General features: G+C 46.1%; 1 pseudogene; it reads left to right on the top strand.

Moving 5' to 3' along the window:
- The first annotated feature begins 1,543 nt into the window (after nucleotides 1–1,543).
- On the top strand, nucleotides 1,544–2,089 carry LOC148778383 (UBAP1-MVB12-associated (UMA)-domain containing protein 1-like; annotated as a pseudogene).
- The last annotated feature ends 19,038 nt before the right edge of the window (nucleotides 2,090–21,127 follow it).

Raw genomic sequence — 21,127 nt, 5'->3', positions numbered from 1 at the left:
TAAGAAAGCTGGAATTTAAACCCAGCAGCATAGCCCGTGAATTCCTGTGCTAAGCTCCTATGCCATAGTGCCTCAGTGGGAACCTAGATTCTATCACACAGAGCACATGTTATTCCACAAAACATGTCCTGGGAAGCCTCAGAACATTGCCTGTGTTCGTCTAAATACTTGGAATGACCTATTCTTTCTTTATCCGGTGAACTCATTCATCTCTCCAGACTCAGCTTAGGTTTTTGGTGCCTTCAGAAACTGACTTGAAATTAGACAATGGTAACAAGGACAAATGGGACGGAAAGAATCTATAGTCTATGATTAAAAAGCCAAATACTGGGATTTCCTTGGTGGTCCAGTGGTTAAGATTCCAAGCTTCCATTGCAGGGGGCACAGGTTCAATCCCTGGTCAGGGAAGATCCCACATGCAGTGCAACATGGCCAAGTTTTTAAAAAATATCAAAATTGACTGATGATTATTATCTGATTATAGGTTGATTATTATGCTGCCAACATGGAGACATCTATGTTGCCTCTTGGCCTGTAGATCTGGGGGACCGGGCTGAGATCTTGTGTGTATATGTGGGGAGAGCGGGTGGGGAGTAGGGGTGACAGATGGGAGGATTGGTTGTTTTAAGAGTTTTAGGAAGGGCTCTTTGCATACTATTCCCTAGGACTGTTTTTGTTACTGAACCAAACTTGGGTTCCCTTGCCTGCCTACAGTAAAGCCAACCTACTGACACCAGTTGTGATAAAGGCAAGTGCAGCATTTATCACAGGGCACTAAGCAAAGAATTCAGGGCGGCCAGTGCTTCACAGACTCGCACTCCCCCAAGCCTTCAGGGAAAGGTTTTTAAAGACAGTGTGAGGGAGGTGGATTGTGGGATGTGTGATGAGCTCATGCACCTTCTTCTGATTGGGTGGTGGTGAGGTAATCAGGAGTCAATATCATCAGCCTTCTCATTTCAACTGGTCTGGGGTCTATGTGCTTGTGAGGAGCATATGGAAAACTTCTTCCACCTGGTGGAGGTTTCCATGTCTGCAGAACAGCTCAAATGACAAGACTCAGAACATTATCTATTGTCCTTGAAGAGGAACTTAAAGGACCTTGACTTTGTTATGTTTGACTGTTTTCCTTTCTGCATTTTCTTACTTCTCTGATTAAATTTATTCTTGTTCTAAAGTTTTCCTACAGATGAAAGGCAGATGCAAGACATGGTGGGGGGCATGGTGGGGGTTGAGAGGGGGGGCAATTCCTGGTCCAGGAAGGCCCCAGAGGGTCCTGCTCAGTTGCATTTCATCTGAGAAAGAAACTGAAGTGGCTGGTGGGAAGCATGCTATAGTCGACTTAATGGGATGTGGCAGCCATACAAAGCCTGCCTGCCCAAATATGTCTTTCTTCTGTGTGAAACGTCTACACTTTGGGGCTTCCCTGGTGGTTCAGATGGTAAAGAGTTCATTTGCAATGAACCCCGGAAGCAAGGTGGTGGGCTCCGGTGCTGGTACCACGGGGGAACTGCGGCGTGAGCACCAGGTAACAGCAGAAGCAGCAATGTTTCACTTCTTCAGAAAGCCTCCAGAATCTAAAAAACGTCAGTACCAGAGACAGAAGCAGATGGCTTTGTCCTTTTAGGGTGAAGAGGAGAAATCTGATAGCCGCAGGAAGAAGGTTTGCTTCATGAAGTCTAGAGGTGGAAAGTAAAGGGACTCAATCATACATATACATACGTCCGTTCTTCTCCAAACTCCTCACCCATCCAGGCTGCCATGTAACACTGAGCAACAGTACTGAGCAACTGTGCTGGGCAGAGATACAGCACGTGAACAAGGAGTGGCAGTGAGAGGCAAAACTTCAGATGTAGAAGACAACCAGCCTTTGGAGACTGGCAAAGGAAACTCCTCCAGTGTGACTGTGGCGGGGCCTAAGACGGACACTAAGGTGGGCCAGACCCTGGAGAACAGCTCATTGATGGCTGAGCTCCTGAGCGACATGCCCTTCACCTTGGCCCCGCACGTGCTGGCTGTGCAGGGCACCATCAGCGACCTTCCCGACCACTTACTCTTCTACGATGTCAGTGAAAACTTGTCAAGGTTTTGAAAGCAATAGTCGTTTGCTGAGACAAGAATGCATGCTGTATGAAGAATGCTCTGGATACTGTTTCTTTTGAATGACAGATTTTCCTTAAGCCCATAGCAGTCTCTCCACCTTGATGGAGACCCAGGTTCCTGTCTTTGTTTTTTGCTACTTCATGGTTTGCTCTCTCACCAGCTTTACAAGAACATCCCCTGCTTCTGCCTCAGTTGGCATTTTCTCTCCTTACCTCCTGTATTTCCCGCATTTCTTTCCAACCTCTCTGCCTCCCAGAGAAAAGAAACTTGTGATGATATGTATTATTGCAGATAAAGCCCTTATTTAGACATTTGTTGGCCACAATACAGATTGGAATGTTTTACTGCCAGAAAAACTACAGCTGATTCATTTCTAGCTAGAGTGCAGGCAGAACACCTCGATAGGGCTTTTAGTTTGTGAATATCCATTGTGTCTTCTGACTAAAACAGAAAACTGCCATTGGTCCATAAACTATAAAGGGAAGAGATGCGATCGAGTATTTTCTATGCCATGGAAAATTTAAATCACATTTGTTCTAATTAGTGGCAATACAGTTTATTGATTCTGTGCCAAATCTTATATTTTTCATGAAGATAGAGTGCCATAGCAAAACTAAACACTGTGCATAATAATACATGAATTAAGTTTTAATGTGGCATGCATGTTTGTTTAATAAATGTGGCATGGTCTTGATAAACTGTTACATTATTTAAGAGTAAAATGTACATTTATATTGACAAAAATATGCTTTATTTTACAAATAATGGTACCATATGAGGTGAATGATTAAATCAGATCTTTACATAGTTTTCATAAAACACCAGTCTAGGAAATCTAATTTATAACTAAGACAAATGTGAACATTTTATAGCAGTTTTTGTGAAAACATTTTTTTTCAATATTCATGTAAATATACCTTATCACCAAATGTAAGCATGTCATCTAATATGTGTTAAATTTTGTCTGAAGTACTTATACATTTCATTTATATGTATGTCTACCATGTTTAATTATGCTTATAAGTATTTTAATTTGTCTATAAAAGATAAATAAACATGAATTTAAAAAAAAAAGAGTTCATCTGCAATGCAGGAGGTGTGGGCTCAATCCCTGGGTCAGGAAGATCCCCTGGAGAAGAGAATGGCAACCCACTCTAGTATCCTTACCTGAGAAATCCCATGGACAAAGGAGCCTGGCGGGCTACAGTCCACGGGGTTTTGCAAGAATCAGACATGATTTAGCAACTAAACAACACAACACTTGAGTTGGTACAATGTGCCAGGCACCAAGTTAAATGTGTTTCCACATTTGTCTCATTTAATCCGTATAGCAATCCCAAGAATGAGAATTATTACACATTTGGCAGATGAAAACAACTGGCCTCTGAGAAATAACAGACATTCACCTTGGTGGGCTCAAAAAAATGACAAAGTCAGGACTCAAATCCAGGTCAGATTGCTAGAACCCATACTCTTTTAATTGCCCTGGCATGCAGAATCTTTTTAGATGTGCTATGTGTGATCTCAACATTCAGAAAACAAAGATCATGGCATCTGGTCCCATCACTTCATGGGAAATAGATGGAAAAACAGTGGAAACAGTGTCAGACTTTGTTTTTTTGGGCTCCAAAATCACTGCAGATGCTGATTGCAGCCATGAAATTAAAAGACGCTTGCTCCTTGGAAGGAAAGTTATGACCAACCTGGATAGTATATTAAAAAGCAGAGACATTACTTTGCCAACCAAGGTCCGTCTAGTCAAGGCAATGGTTTTTCCCGTGGTCATGTATGGATGTGAGAGTTGGACTGTGAAGAAGGCTGATCGCCGAAGAATCGATGCTTTTGAACTGTGGTGTTGGAGAAGACTCTTGAGAGTCCCTTATACTGCAAGGAGATCCAACCAGTCCATTCTAGAGGAGATCAATCCTGGATGTTCATTGGAGGGACTGATGCTAAAGCTGAAACTGCAATACTTTGGCCACCTCATGCGACGAGTTGACTCACTGGAAAAGACTCTGATGCTGGGAAAGGTTGGGGGCGGGAGGAGAAGGGGACGACGGAGAATGAGATGGCTGGATGGCATCACCGACTCTGTGGACATGAGTTTGAGTGAACTCTGGGAGTTGGTGATGGACAGGGAGGCCTGGCGTGCTGTGATTCATGGGGTCGCGGAGAGTCGGACACGACTGAGCGACTGAACTGAACTGAACTGAACTGATGTGTGATCTAGTTATCCCTGAGATCATTTGCCAGACCAGGGATGAAACCCAGGCCCCCTGCTTTGCAAGCACGTAACCTTAACCACTGGACCTCCAAGGAAGTTCCTAGAATCCATACTCTTAACTATTTCTTACACTTCTTGTGTAGATAGGCTTTCCTACTGCTTCTTGAGGTGAAAGGGGCCCTCAGGGGCAACAATGACTTTACTAGCAAAGTCCTGATGAGGGTAATAGCACTTTTCAGCACATGGTATGCTTGAAGGATACCAACTTTGTCCAGGAGAGAAGGGAAATCTAAGCAGAGTCTCTGATTTGCTGGGGTCAAAGAGTCCCTTCTCTGGCCGGACAGTGCCAGCTTCCGACAATCTGAGGGGCCCAGGACTGCATGCTCGCCTGGCCTGCTTCTCGCTCCCCTCCAGCAGGCTGGTACTGGAGCTTTCCCAAGGCTGTCTGTCCATCTGCCCATCCACCGACCAGGGGCCCAGGGGTGCACTGCTGGGGGCTGTCTAACACCAGAGGAAGGGAGTGGGCAAGTCCCTGCTGGCCAGCCGAACCAAGTCTTGAGGGACTGGAGCTGCTCTCCCTGCAAAGCTGACTCAGCTGGAAACTGCTCTGGGCCACCCTCACCTTTACCCTGGAGCTGGGAGAGGCCCACAGCCAATCCAACCAACCGACCATAGGAACCAGTATTCCTGCTCACTGGGCGGGGCTTGGTGGGAGGGTTTGGAGGTGATTTGGGGACACCAGGTCTGCAGGGGCTCCAGGGCACCTCAGAGGCCACCTTCTTCCAGGACTTAGTAGAGGGGTTTGTCTGTGAGGGCATTGGGGTCCTGTCTCAGACTGTCCCTCATGTGGAGGGGCCTCCAGCAGGCAGTGGTCCCAGAACTCCAAAAGGCAGCTGCTCCACCTTCCCAAGGATGACCACAGACCTACCCATGCCCTGGGAAGCACCCCAAATCTGGGTGGGCCAGAATCATAAACCTCCCTTAGGGTGGCAGACTCCTGTCCTGTGTCCAGCACACCACCCCCGCCCCCCCACACACACACATCAGAGGAGTCAGGCTACCTGTGGCAGGTGTCTGTCTGCACTCTGCAGGGATCTGTCTGCAACAGGGAACTGTGAGGGCAGGAAGGAGCTGAAAGGTCTCCCTAAGCCTCCACCTGCACTCATGAGGTCACCTACAGCTGGATTAGGCGGGGACATCCAGAGTGACTGAGTCTTTCCAAAAACTGGGAAGGGCACAGGTCAAGCCCTGGTTACAAACAGGTCAAGAGCTGAGCAGTCAGGTCTGACGTCTTGAGTGGCTTCTCAGAAGCACTGTCTCCCTGGGAACAGTATCTATCATGACTGGTCTTGCTTTTATATATATATATACAGATGGTACTTTACCAAAATGGTGATGTGTGTTTTGGGTACTGGGAGTCCCAGGGTGGGGGGTGGGCATCATGACTAGCCTGGGACATGCCCAGAAGTGGCCACGTGGACGTGAAAGAGCAAGCGTGTTGAGATTGGCTGTGCTGACAACACCCACCCCAACCTTCTGTCTTACACAATCTGGGAACTCCAAAGGTTTAAAGGGAATAAACCAAACCCTCTCCTCAGCTGTGGTTCGAAAGCTGGTGTCCACATTTGTAAATATCACCTTTGCCACCATTCCCACTGTTTACACTTCTGATAGAGTAGTGAGACATCTCCAGGCCTCTCAAACTCAGAATGGGTTCAGTGCCACTTAGCTTTGTCCCCTCACTTCTGACCCATTGCCTCTGGAAGCTGAAGGGTGAATAAACACAAGCTCTGGCTAAGGCTGAAACTTCTCATCAGAGCTGCCAGAATCCAGAGCATGTCCATAGCTAGGACACATGAGAATCAAGACTCAAACCAGGCCTTCCAACAAGGTAGGATGCCAGCCTGGGATCACGAGCGTCTTCAGAAGGTGGTATCCAGATGTGGCAAGATAGGGAAGGTCAACATGGGACTCCTACTGTCATGGTATGTAGATTTCCTTACTCATACATAGACACACATACACACCCCACATCAGCAAAGACTCTTTTTGTGTGGTGGGAGTCCAGCAGATAGTTGTTAAATGAAAAAATTTCCCTGAGTTTTGGACTCAAAAAGAGTCAAAAGCAGGTCATAAATAAGCGCAACTCATTGCACAATTGGAGGCAACTAATTCCCATTGTGGAGCTTCCCAGGTGGCTCAGTGGTAAAGAATCAATCTGCCTGCCAATGCAGGAGACACAAGAGGCACAGGTTCAATCCCTGGGTCAGGAAGATCCCTTGGAGAAGAAAATGGCTGTCCACTCCATTTTTCTTTGTCTTGGAAATCCCATGGACAGAGGAGCTTGGCGGGCTATAGTCCAAGGGGTCGCAAAGGAGTCAGACATGACTGAGCACACACCCAATTCCCACTGTGCTTTTCCATCATTGGACCTTGTCCTTTGTGTTCCTGCTTTCTCTACCTGGAATGTTCCCCACCTTTTTCACTTGGCTAATTCCTTTTCATCCTTTTAGTTTCAGTCTAGACCTCACTTCTTCCAGGACATCTTTACTGATTCTCTGAGTCTGGATTCTGTCCCTCTTATGTGCCCCCATCTGCCTCCACTTCCTTCCTGAATTAGCATCTACCACATGGGATTTGTAATTACCTGTTTCCTAGCCTGTGTCCCTCCTTAGACCATGAGCCTTGAGGGCAGTGACTGCACCTTGTTCATGCCCATGCCCCTGTGCCTAGCACACAGTAGATAGATGCTCACTAGATATGTATGAGATGAATGTCTTAGGGACCCTAATTCTTCTTCCACTTCCTCCCCAGAAGCTGACCTGAAGTTCAACCACCTGCCTAGTGAGACATAAGATTTACCTCTTACACAGAGAGGTCTATTTTATAAAAAGTCTTCAAGCCCAAAGAAATAATATCTAAAGTTGGAAGCTCAGGTATCTTGGCTGGTGTAGCAGTTTCCTCCTGCAAATAACACATAGGGGAGGTGGCCATCTGTTCTGGGGCTGACACTGCCAAGAACCAATGTCTGGGAGAGTGTATGTGTGTGTTGAGTTGAAATGGAAGACATTTTTCAGTCCTGAGCAGCCCTGTGATCCAGCATCATGTACAGTGATATACAGGGCAACTGCAGTGATACACGCATGCAACTGCATGCGTCTATTGAAACTACATAATACCAGGAGCCAGCAGAGATCCTTCCATAGCAGCAGTTATCCATGGACAATAGAGAAAGGGGACTGAGCTCAAGAAAACTAAGGGGACTTCCCTGGTGGTTCAGTGGTAAGAGTCTGCCTTCCAATCCAGAAGACTGGGGTTCAGTCCCTGATCAGGGAACTAAGATCCCACATGCCCCAGGGCAACTAAGCCTGTGCGCCTCAACTACCGAGCCCATGGTCTCTAGAGCCTGTTTGCTGAAACTAGAGAAAGCCCACAAGCCACAACGAAGACCCAGCACAGTGAAAAAAAGTAAGAGTTTTATTTGCTTCGTTGTTCTATCACTTTAGTTTGTGCTGATTTAATTGCCAAGATGCTGTGATTATAGGTATATATACACGCATACATTAATACAGTGTACTTGAGGTTGATGATTAGGTACAGACAAGTGGTTAAATACATGTGTGGGTTCACACCTCTGTGGACACTTGTGTGTCCCTCTGCCTCCAGGCCTGTCATGGAAGTGAGGAGGGGAGAAAGGGAAAGAACATTTATTGGGTACCTGCTCTATACCAGATGCTTTACAATGCTTATCTTTAATCCTCACAACAACTCTGTAGTGTGGATGTTGCAATCTCCATTTTACAGATGAGGAAACTGGGACTCAGGACCTTTGGTAACTTGCCAAAGCACATTGTTATAATTTGTGTTCCCAATAACAATGTTTAACTTATGTCCGACTCTGTGGACATAAGTTTGAGTGTACTCCGGGAGTTGGTGATGGACAGGGAGGCCTGGCGTGCTGTGATTCATGGGGTCGCGGAGAGTCGGACACGACTGAGCGACTGAACTGAACTGAACTGAACTTATGTCTGTGCTACTGTTTCCAAGACAGGACACAGAAGTAAAGCACTGACTGAGCCCAGTTAAGAAGAAACATTAAGCAATCAGACTCTGGGACAGTTCAGACTGAATACATTCAAATCCTACCTCTGCGTCTTCACTGTGTGACTTGACATTAGAGTGGATGTCCTGGGTGCATCCATGTCTTTTTTTCAAAATGTTACAAATTTCCCTTTACTAAGCAGTCAGGTCCAAACAACTTAATATTATGTATGAACAGCATAGCCATTTGAAAAAAACAGTGTATATAAGTTGAAAGAGAAAATATATTAACTCATTCTTAAATCACCATAGTTACTAATGGGATATCTGTTGACTGTGGGACCTTGCATTGCTTCTCTGTGAAATGAATGAACATCACTAGACTCATTTCCTGTTCCACATTAATTTCATGTTGAAAAATCCAGTTTTGCAACAACAACAACAACAACAAAAAATGACATCACTGGAAGGAACGTAGCACCATCCGCTGTGAGAACAGTGAGCTGCCTTGAACTAATAGTTCACAGGATGCTTGACTGAGGTCAGGTTCTGTTGGATCCTTGAGATTTTTCTAATATCCTGTGGAATCTCACTGTGGCAACTTGGAGCACTGTGGCACATAGTTTTTGCAAAATTGTGGTATTAGGGGCTATCCAAGGTCAGTTGGACAATTGACTTATTCTTTCTAGGCTTTGATTTCCTGTAACGTGGGGCATGACACCTAGCTGATAGGACTGTAATGAGATATTTTTTTAATATTTGTTTTTCTTTATCTGGCAGTGACGGGTCTTAGCTGTGGCACACAGGATCTTTGATCTTCGTTGCTGCATGTGGGGTCTCTGGCTGTGGCATGCAGGTTCTAGTTTCCTGACCAGGGATCGAACCCAGGCTCTCTGCCATGGGAGTGTGGAGTCTTAGCCACTAGACCACTGGGGAAGTCCCTGTTATGCTGTTTAAATGAGGTGTTTGTAACGCATCTACACAATGGGACTTGACATTCTACTTTGGAGTCACCTGGGAGAGTTAATAAAACTCATGGTTGCCTGGAACCCTACCCACAGAGTCTGATGTATTTGGCTGGGGTGGGGTCCAACAAGCAAGTTACTTTTTAAAATACCCCAGGAGATTTTAAGGTTTAGCCAAAGCTGAGAATCACTGACCTAGAACACAGTAAACAGGCTCTTTTAAAAATAAAAGTAGGTTATTCTCTGGTGGTCCAGTGGTTAAAACTCCGTGTGTCCACTGCAGGGGGCCTAGGTTCGAATGCAGGTTGGGGAACTAAGATCCCTCAAACCTTCTGATGTGGCCAAAAAAAAAATTTAAAAAGGTAGTATCCTTATTATGGTTAGGCAGAAAGAAGAAAAACCTAGGTATTTAAAGGCCTGAATTCTAGAATTTCTTTCCCATTTAGAGTCTGTGTGTTCTTGGGTAAATTACTTGCTTTCTCTTAACCTCTATTCTTCCACGTAAAATGACGAAAACTTTTGTCCAGCGTTAATTCACAGGGCTATTATGATGTGTGAAGTAAAGTGTGTGGAAGTGCTCTTTAAACTGAACAGTGTGTATCGATGTGAGGCACTGTGGAGGCGTTGGGTATGTGATGTCTCTCCTCAGTGAGCAACAAAGCTGCAGGGCTCTCGAGGGCCACTGCCCTCTGCTGGTCTGTGCACCACACTGCACCAGTTCCATCCAAATCTTGAGACTGTAGCCTGCCAGACTCTGTCCATGGGATTCCTAGGCAAGGATACTGGAGTGGATTGCCGTTCCCTTCTCCAGGGTATCTTCCTGACCCAGGGATCGAACTCTGGTCTCCTGCACTGCAGGCAGATTCTTTACTGTCTCAATTCAGTTCAGTTGCTCAGTCATGTACGACTCTTTGCGACCACATGGACTGCAGCACGCCAGGCCTCCCTGTCCATCTCCAACTCCCAGAGCTTGCTCAAACTCATGTCCATCGAGTTGGTGATGCCATCCAACCGTCTTATTCTCTGTCATCCCTTCTCCTTCTGCCTTCAATCTTTCCCAGCATCAGGGTCTTTTCCAATGAGTCAGTTCTTTGCATCAGATGGCCAGAGTATTGGGGTTTCAGCTTCAGCATCAGTCCTTCCAATGAATATTCAGGACTGATTTCCTTTAGGAATGACTGGTTGGATCTCCTTGCAGTCCAAGGGACCCTCAGAATTCTTCTCCAATACCACAGTTCAAAAGCATTAATTCTTCGGCTTTCCTTATAGTCCAACTCTCACATCCATACATAACTACTGGAAAAACCATAGCCTTGACTGGATGGACCTTTGTCGGCAAAGTAGTATCTCTGCTTTTTAATATCCTATCTAGGTTTATCATAGTTTTTCTTGCAAGGAGCAAGCGTGTTTTAATTTCATGGCTGCAGTCACCATCTGCAGTGATTTTGGAGCCCCCAAAATAAAGTCCATCACTGTTTTCATTGTTTCTTCATCTATTTGGCATGAAGTGATGGGACTGGATGCCATGATCTTAGTTTTTTGGATGTTGAGTTTTAAGCCAGCTTTTTCACTCTCCTCTTTCACTTTCATCAAGAGGCTCTTTAGTTCCTCTTCACTTTCTGCCATAAGGGTGGTGTCATCTGCATATCTGAGGTTATTGATATTTCTCCCGGCAATCTTGATTCCAACTTGTGCTTCATCCAGCCTGGCATTTCACATGATATACTCAGCATATAAATTAGATAAGCAGGGTGACAATATACAGCCTAGACATACTCCTTTTCCAATTTGGAACCAATCCATTGTTCCATGTCCAGTTCTAACTGCTGCTTCTTGACTTGCATACAGATTTCTCAGGAGGTAGGTCAGATGGTCTGGTATTCCCATCTCTTTAAGAGTTTCCCACATTTTGTTGCGATCCATACAGTCAAAGGCTTTGTCATAGTCAATAAAGCAAAAGTAGATATTTTTCTGGAACTTTCTTGCTTTTTCAATGATCCAGCGGGTGTTGGCAATTTGATCTCTGGTTCCTCTGCCTTTTCTGAATCCAGCTTGACCATCTTGAAATCCAGCTTGGTTCACACAATGTTGAAGCCTGGCTTGGGGAATTTTGAGCATTACTTTGCCAGCATGTGGGATGAGTGCAATTGTGTGGTAGTCGGAACATTCTTTGGCATTGCCTTTCATTGGGATTGGAATGAAAACTGACCTTTCCCAGTCCTGTGGCCACTGCTGAGTTTTCCAAATTTACTGTCTAGGCATGGTCAGAAGCTGAGACAGAGTGAGTCGGTAGTTACCAATGCAAACATATAAATGCAGTTGATTGTGGTTAAAAGGAAAAAAAAAACAACACTGAAAATAAAGAATTAGAATTGATTTAGGGAACTTCACTTTCATTTTTCACTTTCACGCATTGGAGAAGGAAATGGCAACCCACTCCAGTGTTCTTGACTGGAGAATCCCAGGGACAGGGGAGCCTGGTGGGCTGCCATCTATGGGGTCGCACAGAGTCGGACACGACTGAAGTGACTTAGCAGCAACAGCAGCAGCAGTAGGGAACTATATCATCAAGGACCAAGGTAACTCTCAATTCAAATTGCATTTTGGGAATTATGATTGAATAAGCAGTCTATCCAGAGCTTTAGAAGGAGTCTTTATAAGACATGTACTATTTGAGAAGGAGGCTGGGCTGCCCTCTGGGGTGATGGGAGAAACCCACCTTCTGCTTGTGGAACAGGAGCAGCCGTCAAGGTATTTAGTGGCTGGTGATTTTTCTTCAAGATTATTTCACAAAATCAGTTCCCCCTCCCCTGAGAGAAGCAATGATCTAAATAACGAGTCTCATCTTAGAATTTTCTTGGGAGTAAAGCATTTGAATACATTTTCATAGAAACTGGGGTGTGGGTGGTGGTGATTAAATGCGACCACATGAGACAGTTCTGTGGGCTGTGCACCACAAGGGACTTTAGACCCGCAGCTGAGACGGTGGAAACACACAGGCCCCTTCTCAGCAGCTGTGGGAGGCCCACAGCCTCTTTATGGAATCACTGCAGTACTGGAAAATTCCAGAAGGGAGCAGCCTTGTCTCAGCCCCATATGGGTTTGCAAGTCACCATCAGACAATTTGTTTTGGAAAAGTTGAAGTGAATGTTTACAGATTTTGTTTATTTTTATTAGCCACTATACCACAATGCATAAAGTAATTACAAACTCAAGAGCTAAAATCCTAACAACAATGTAAAAAGACATGAAAGCTAATTTTTACTTGTTTATGGTTCTTGGGCATAGATCTTAGCAAAAAGTTTCTCTAGATCTTTTAATCACAATTTGGACTTTTATTGATAGCATCTGTGTTTATACTGGGCTTATATATCAGCCATGCAAATTAGGTGTGCATATGTCATGAAAACAATAACATTGAAATAGCTACTTCATTAGGAGATAAAGCACTGGTTTTAGCCAGTTAGCAATAACACTTCATACTTTCACTATAAGCTCACCCCAAGTTCAAGGGAAATCAAGTCCCAGGCCCTCAGAACTCACTCACTATAGACTCAGTATGAAAATGCGTAGAGCTTCTTTTTAGTTCCAAGTATCATAATGGAGCTTCCCTTGTGGCTTAGCTGGTAAAGAATCTGCCTGCAATGTGGGAGACATGGGTTTGATCTTTGGACTGGGAAGATCCCCTGGAGAAGGGAAAGGCTGCCCACTCCAGTATTCTGGGCTGGAGAATCCCATGGACTGTCGCATGTATAGTCCATGGGTTCGCAAAGAGTTGGACACGACTGAGCGACTTTCACTTTCATCATGATAATGGGCTTCCCAGGTGGCTCAGTGGTAAAGAATCTCCCTGGCCTATCTATGTAGTAGACGCAGGAGACACTGGTTCAATCCCTGAGTGGGGAAGATCACCTGGAAAAGGAAATGGCAACCCACTCCAGTATTATTGCCTGGAGAATCCCCATGGACAGAGGAGCCAGTGGGCTACAGTCCATGGGGTTGAAATAAGCCTGACACAACTGAGCACACACACTTCCACACCCATTACAATAATAGCTACCATTTATCAAGCAAGTACTACGTGCCAGATGCTTCATTTACAAACTGTTCCTCATAGCACATTAATGGAGGTCATGATCATCCTTATTTTCCAGATGCAGAAACAACTCAGAGAATTTCTGCCCACGTTCACACAGCTGATATGGGGGGAAAGAGGGAAGCCTCCTGTGTGCCCAGCTCATGATATTTCACGACACAACTTAGCTGTTTTAGTCCCAGTAACTTTGTCTTGGAAACTCTTTGAGCCCTAGTCCAAGGCCTCAAGGCAGGACGGTGTAGAGGAGGTATCCTTTCCTATAGCTCCTGCTCTATCTCATATGCGCTGCCCTGCAACTTTTTGACACGAAGCTCAGTGGGTACCTTGCACCCACTCCCAGAATGAAGGGCCTTGTCCATAGTCACAAATCAAGGGGAATTAGGGCAGGACTGGAATAACAATATGAATCTGAGAGATGAAGTAAGGGACAGAAGAACTGGATTTTCAGTCTACTGCTGGACCTTAATGGAAACTATGTTTTTATAGGTCATGTGGGCTCTTACTGAATCCAGGGAAAATATTAGCAGAGGTCCCTGCCGGTATAGTGGCAGGGACTCTGTACCCAGCCAAGGCTTCCTGCAGCACCTGTGAAAAGCATGTTGAAAATCGTCAATAAGGCTAGCTTTTAGAATAATGTGATGCTCTATATGACCCCCGTTTCATTTACTGTTACCCTGCATCTTCTGGATGATCAATAATTACGTGTTATACTTATAGTAGGTAGTAAAGCTGTTCAGCAAATTTTCTCTCCTTTCTACCTTCTGGTCACGTGCTAGGATTGCATTCCCTGGTCTCTGGTCCGTAGTGGTTGGGAGTGGCTATAGACAGGATATGGCCAATCTGGTAGAAGTGGAAGTGATGGTGTCACTTCCAGGCCGGGGTGTTTAATTGCCTTTGTGAGACCTTCTGAGCTCTCTTCCCCTCCGCACAGTGAGTGGCAACACTCCAGATAGTGGCTGGTCCTTCAGCCTGAGTTTGGAGTGAGAAGAGCTTGGAGTAGAGGTCCCATTTGATCCCATTTTATAATATGCAAAATAAACGAGAAAGAAACCTTTGCTATTTGAAGTCACTGGTGATTGGCTTTTGCTCTTCTTACTGCAACATGGTCTGTGCTGTTCTGACTGGCAGAGTGGAATCACAGGCTACTTGTTCTGAGTCAGGGTAGAGGAACTGGGTTATTTAAGTTAGTAGAAGAAGAGGAAGGATTTTTGGAGACAGATTATCCTTAAAAGGTGGTGCAGTGGTGAAGAATCCATTTGCCAATGTAGGAGATGCAAGAGACACGGATTTATTCCCTGGGTCAGGAAAATCCTTTGGAGTAGGAAATAGCAACCCATTCCAGTATTCTTGCCTGGAAAATTCCATGAACAGTGGAGCCTGGTGGGCTGTAGTCCAGGGGGTCGCAAAGAGCCGGACACAACTGAGCATGCACATGCGCACATCAGCTATGCCACTCACTCTAAATATGATTTTACGCAAATTTTAAAGCCCTCTTCATACATATTCATATTAGAATGGCAGAAAGATAAGCAAGCAAAAACCCCTGACCATATCTAATGCTGGCAAGCATGCAGAGCAGCTAGAACTGGAGATGGAAAATTATATGGCCACTTTGGAAAACAGTTTAGCAAACAGTTTAATTTCTTATAAAATTAAACAATGGTTGTTGTGTATCCCATCAATTCCACTCCTATTTACCCAAGAGATATGGAACTTTATGTTTAACATAAAAACCTGTAACCCTCATCCCTCAGTATCCTCAGAGGATTGGTTCCAGGACCCCCAGCAGATTCCCAAATCCACACATGCTCAAATCTCTTATGTAAAATGGTGGAGAATTTACATATAACCTAGGCACATCCTCCCATATACTTTAAATTATCTCTAGATTACTTAGATTAAGGAATACAATGTAAATCGTTGTGAATACAATGTAAATGCTATGTCAATAGACTTCATGTGGCAAATTCAAGTTTTGCTTTTGGGAATTTTCTGGATTTTTTTTCCCCAACATATGGATGTCCTGTTGGTTGCATACTGTGGATTCACAGGGCAACTGTCATGAATGTTTGAAGTGAAGTGTTAGTCACTCAGTCATGCCCGACTCTTTGCAACCCCAAGGACTGCAGCTTGCTAGGCTCCTCTGTCCATGGGATTTTCCATGGATACTGGAGTGGGTTGTCATTTCCTTCTCCAGGGGATCTTCCCGACCCAGAGATCGAACCCGGGTCTCTTGCACTGCAGGCAGATTCTTTACCGACTGAGCTATGAGGGAAGCATAGAGGTTTTATTCATAACTGCAGATGATTAGTGAATTAACAACCTGTGGTTGCAGGAACTCCCTATATAAGCAACAATCTGGATGAATCTCAAATGCATTATGTTAAGTGAAAAAGGTCAGACTTGAAGAGCTACACTTGTATGATTACACTTCTAGGACACTCTGGAAACAACAAAGTCATAGAAACAGAAAACAGATTAGAGGCTGCCAGGGACCAGAGGTGGCAGTGGGGGACCGCTGGCTACACAGGGGCAGCATAAAGTAATGGGAACTGTCTGATGTTTTTATTGTATCAGTGGTTACGTGACTCTGCTGCTGCTGCTGCTGCTAAGTCACTTCAGTCGTGTCCGACTCTGTGTGACCCCAGAGACGGAAGCCCACCAGGTTCCCCGTCCCTGGGATTCTCCAGGCAAGAACACTGGAGTGGGTTGCCATTTCCTTCTCCAATGTGTGAAAGTGAAGTGAAAGTGAAGTTGCTCAGTCGTGTCCTAAACATCGCCAAAACTCAGAATTGCCTAGCAGAAGAGTAAACTTTACTGTATATAAATAACATGTTTAAAGAAGTGAATTGAGGGACTTCCTGGTGGTCCAGTGGCAAAAACGCCACACTCCTAATGCCGGGGGGGCCTGGGTTTGACCTGTGGTCAGGGAACTAGATCCTGCATGCCACAACTAAGAGTTGGTATGCTCCAACTAAGTAAATAAATAAATGAAATCCTGTATGTCACAACTGAAAATAATCTGCATGCTGCAACAAAGATCGAAGATCCCCATGTGTCTCTGGGATAATTAAGACCCAGTGCAGCCAAATGAGAATATAAATAAATAAAATATTTTTAAAAATAAAGCAAATTGAAAGTCAGACAGAAGAGGCCCCATGTTGTTGGATTCCATTTATATGAAAAGTCTAGAATGGGAAAATTTATACACTGAGAGTAGATTAGTGGTTGCCAGAGGCTGGAGGGAGAGGGGAATGACTTCTAATGGGTGTGGGTCTCTTTCGGAGGTGATAAGAATGTTCTGGATTTAGATAGTGATGATGGTTGTGTAAGCTTGTGAATACACGAAAACCCACTGAATTGTAGACCTTTTAAAAATTAACTTATTTTATTTGGAGGCTAATCACTTTAAATATTGTTGTGAGCTGTAGACTTTTAAATGAATTTTATATGTGAATTACATTTCAGTTTTAAAAAGTGAACTTAACCCTTCCTCAGCCAGTTTCCTCATTATTAAAATGAATATTTATACCTGATAGGTAGTTGTGCGGAATGACTCAGTGTAAATAAAGAGTATAGCATAGTGGATGCTCAGTGGACAGTTTGCTCCTGCCAGGATGCTAGATCCAGCTGAACCCCCTCCGTGTGGTCTTGGGAAGACGAGTTCACTGCACTGAGCCTCATGTTTCTCATCTGCAAAGTGAAAGAGCTGGATCAGATGAACTCTCAATCCCTCCCAGTCTGGCAGGGACTTTTGACACCTCTTGATGGATGGAAATACTAAGAATAATAATATGTTAGTGCAGCTTTTGACATTTGTCAAAGGACTTTCAAGTAACTGAACTTCATTTGTTATCTCACCTAGCGTTTAATATCTTCCATCACAATGACAATCAAGCTTCAGAAAAACAAATGATGAAGTAGCAGGAAGCAGAGGCCAAGAAGTGGTGGCCCAGGGAGTGGCCATACACTTGTGCAGACAGGTCCCAGTTCAGCGTGGCTGCAGCAGCTCCCACCTGCTTAAGCTGTTAGGGGCACACTGCCCAGGGCTGGGACCAGGTGCCAGGGCCTGACTCCCCATGCCAGCCCCCAGCGAGGCAATGGCAGAGCTGTCAGTGAGCTGGCCACAAGCAGAAACCCACTCTGCTACAGAGCAGTGGTGATTTAAGTTTTCGAACCACTTCCTAAATATGCTGTCGGTCTTGGGAGAGTTCCTTTTGTTGGCTGGAAGCTAAGCAGAGCCTCTCCAGGCTTTTTAGGACCACAGATATGATGCCCTTTTCCCTTTCTTCATAGTATATAGGGAGAACAAGCTTAGAGCATGCCCACTCAACCTCACCTTGGCCTGGGGTCCTCAGGCCACCTCTGCACCTTTGAGAGGAGAGGGCTGCTATGTCCCCTTTTCACCCCCAAGCCTCTCTTCTGGTCCTCTGGCGCCTTAGCCCTCCCCAGCCAGTGGCCTTGGCTGAGCTGCAGATGCACCTAAGGGAAGGGAAGGCAGTGCTGTGGATACAGGGCCCGCCTGTAGGTAACCAGGTGAGGCTGAAGCTTGTGAGGGGCCCTGGGGATTTGCCAAGGGGCCCAAGGTTCCAGAAGGGAGCTGGGCTGTCTTCACCCTGAGGAGGGAGCTGGGGTGGGAGCTGGAGTGCTTGGGGGGAGGAGTGGAAACAGGAGAGCAGATAACCTCTTCAAGCATCCCCCAGAGTGTCACGGGGTGAGTGGGTGGGGCAGGAGGGAGTCTAGCCCGTGGGAACCAGCAGGGTCTCAAGGCCTGGGAGCAGAATGAGGGAGGGGATGACACTCTCAGATGTGCCCTTGGATGAATTAGGCAAGGGGGAGGCTATGCCTGGGGATGGGGAGGAGGCTTGGGGAGGCGAGGTGGGTCTGGGGCTACCACTCCTGTGACTGAGCCCTCCCCCTCATCTTCTTTCCCCCCAGTATCCAGGCCTTCCCCCCAAGGAGTAGGTGGAAGCCCCATTCACCTCTCCCCTGCCCTCTGTCCCCACTGCCCACTGTGACCTGGCAGGAGGCAAGAGGCGGGGGTGGCGGGGCTCTTTTCAAACTTGGGAAAGTTGGGCCCCAATTCCCCACTCTCCCTGCAGAGGAATAACCTCCCCTTCCTGCCTTCAGTTCCCTCGGGGCACCCTGGGGACTGACAAGCACCCACAGTAGCCATTCCCCAGGCCAGGCAATGCAATGAACAGGGTGGGGGCCTGCCCTGGTGCCCTGGGCCCACACTGACCCTACCAGTGTTCTGGGTCCCTCTGGTCCAGCCTTGGGTAAGAGGCAGGAGTGGGCTGGGGTGAAGGCCGGGGTTTGTTATGGCTGTGATAATGTCAGGGCCTCCCAGGCAGGAGAAAAGTGCAGTTTGCACATTGCTTACATTTTTCTTATGCAGCCAGGCTGGGAAATAGTTGGAAATAAAAGCGTGGGAAGGTGGACAGACTGTCCTCAAAGAAAAGCTTTTGGTGCCACCTGTGCCCCTTCGGGCGAGGGCATCTCAGTGGGGGATCTGGTGCAGAGGATGCTGTGGTCGTGGGCATGAGGCGTTGCCGTGGTCTTGGTGTAGAAATTTACTGGACCAGTGACCTCTACCCACGACCGCAGTTCACACTCCATGCTCACTAATACACCAATCCTGCACGACCAGAACCTCATCCTCACTGGAGATGCAACGGCAATCAATAACTGGGTGACACGTGGCAAAGCTGTCAAGCTATTTAAGCGCTGGAGGCCAGGGCTGGGACAAGGAGGGATGAGGGAAAACAGTCATGAGACCTTCATGTGGGTTGCACCTCCTCTCATTGGCCCCATCCTTGGATGTGGGTGGCCGACAGGGGTGGGAGAGGGACCCAGGTTTGGACCTCTAATCTCGCTAATCTCCGGGGTGCTCCTTCTTCCCTGACCTCAGGCCCCTCCTTCTTAACATATAGGGCACAGGTAGATGATTCCTTGCCATTGCAAAGGCTGTAGTTGCTCCTGGCAACCCCCAGGGTGCTTTCTCCAAGTCCAGGTGGCAAGCCATCTCAGCCGGCTGAGAACACCTGCCTTCTGCTCTCCTTTCCACCCTTTTCTGCCCCTGCTCCTGATGCTTTGCCTCCAGATCTTTTCTTTCCCAAATGTAGACTGGAGAGGAGAGGCTCCAGGCAGTTAGGTCAGACTCAGGAACAGGCTTCGTGATCATGCCTGGGGACCCTGGAACCTCTGTCCTTAGATCAGCGTCAGCCATCATCCTCATGGGACATTTGTGGAGTGTCTGAGTGCAAAATTCGTCGTTCTCTCCCTCCGCCAGGTGAAATTTCCTTCCCATTTCACTTGCTCTGACAATACAGAAGACCTACCTGTCCCTATTCCTCCCCGCCCTGCCCCTACCACCTTATGGTGACCACAGCACAGCCAGCCCAATGTTGCTCTGTTTCTATTGAATCTCTGGCTTCTCTTCCCCCAGTTAGCCTGTTGACTGACTGTTAATTTTGTGTTTGTGTTCTTTAGAACCTGATTCCATTTTCTACCAGGCTTTCTCTCCTTTTCTGGCTTGAGAAGCATAAGAGTGTGTGTGTATTTAGATGTCTATAGGGAGTCCTTTCAAATAAAGAAATAATGATGCTCCAGAGTAGGACAGCTGGATTCAGGACAGAAGGAAGCTTTTCTTTGAGTGATGCTTCTGACTGCAGATCCTAGTTCTGGGTGGGACGATGGCTCAGGGGAGGTGGACTACAGTGGAGACAGCCCAGGGCCCGGCAACAGGAGGACTGGCTTCTTCTCAAACTCAGAGAGACCATCCCAGGATCTGCTCCCAAGTTTTCTCTGCTGCAATTTTCTCATCTGTCACATGGAGATGTGGCACCACCAGCCTGACCCAACCCACAGACTGGGGAGTGGAGATGATGCTCCATCAGGGATGGCCTGCTCACTGTTCCAGAAACCTCCTGCTCTCTTCACCTCAGCACTTTCACCCATGCCATATTCCTTCCGTGGGATGTCCCCTCCAGGCCCCCTCCCTTCCTAAATCCTAACTTCCTCAAAGACCCAGGCAGGAACTTTTTTTCTCTATGAAATTGTCCTTGATTACCCCAGCTATAGTGTTGGGTCTCTTCTTACAACTTCTGTAAACTTAACTGGCATTACCAATGAGCATGTAATTCCTTTATATTGGGGATTCTCAAATTCGGAGCTATTGACATTTTACTCTGGATAATTTTTTATTTTAAGGGGTTAGCCTGTGTGTTTTAGGATTTCAGCAGCAACCCTGGTCCCTATCCACCAGTTGCCAGCAGCACCCCTCTGGTTGTGACAACCAAAAATGTCTTCAGACACCCCAAAAGGAACCCTGGGCCAAGATTGTCTCCAGCTGGGAACCATTGCTTTATATTACTATTAAACTTTTAACATTTCATTTTCCTTTAGTGCCCTAACGTGCCTAACACACTGTTATATGCATCAAGTGCTCCACAAATTTCTGTTGAACAAATCAATGCGCACCTTGCAAATGTTGAAAGTGCAAGTAGGGAACTCTGCTCAATGTTGTGTGGCAGCCTGAATGGGAGGGGAGTTTTGGGGAGAATGGATACATGTGTATATATGGCAGAGTTGGACTGCTGTGTACCTGAAACTATCACAACAGTGTTAATCGTCTACACTCCAGAATCGAATAAAAAGTTTTTTAAGAAGTACAAGTAGAGCTCTTTCCAGGCTGGAAAC

This window comes from Moschus berezovskii, chromosome 3, assembly GCF_049115385.1.
Source record: "Moschus berezovskii isolate FMDL1 chromosome 3, NW_MosBer_1.0, whole genome shotgun sequence".
NCBI classification, from domain to species: domain Eukaryota; kingdom Metazoa; phylum Chordata; class Mammalia; order Artiodactyla; family Moschidae; genus Moschus; species Moschus berezovskii.
The sequence above is the reverse complement of the archived record's forward strand: the minus strand, read 5'-3'. Positions and strand labels throughout refer to the sequence as shown.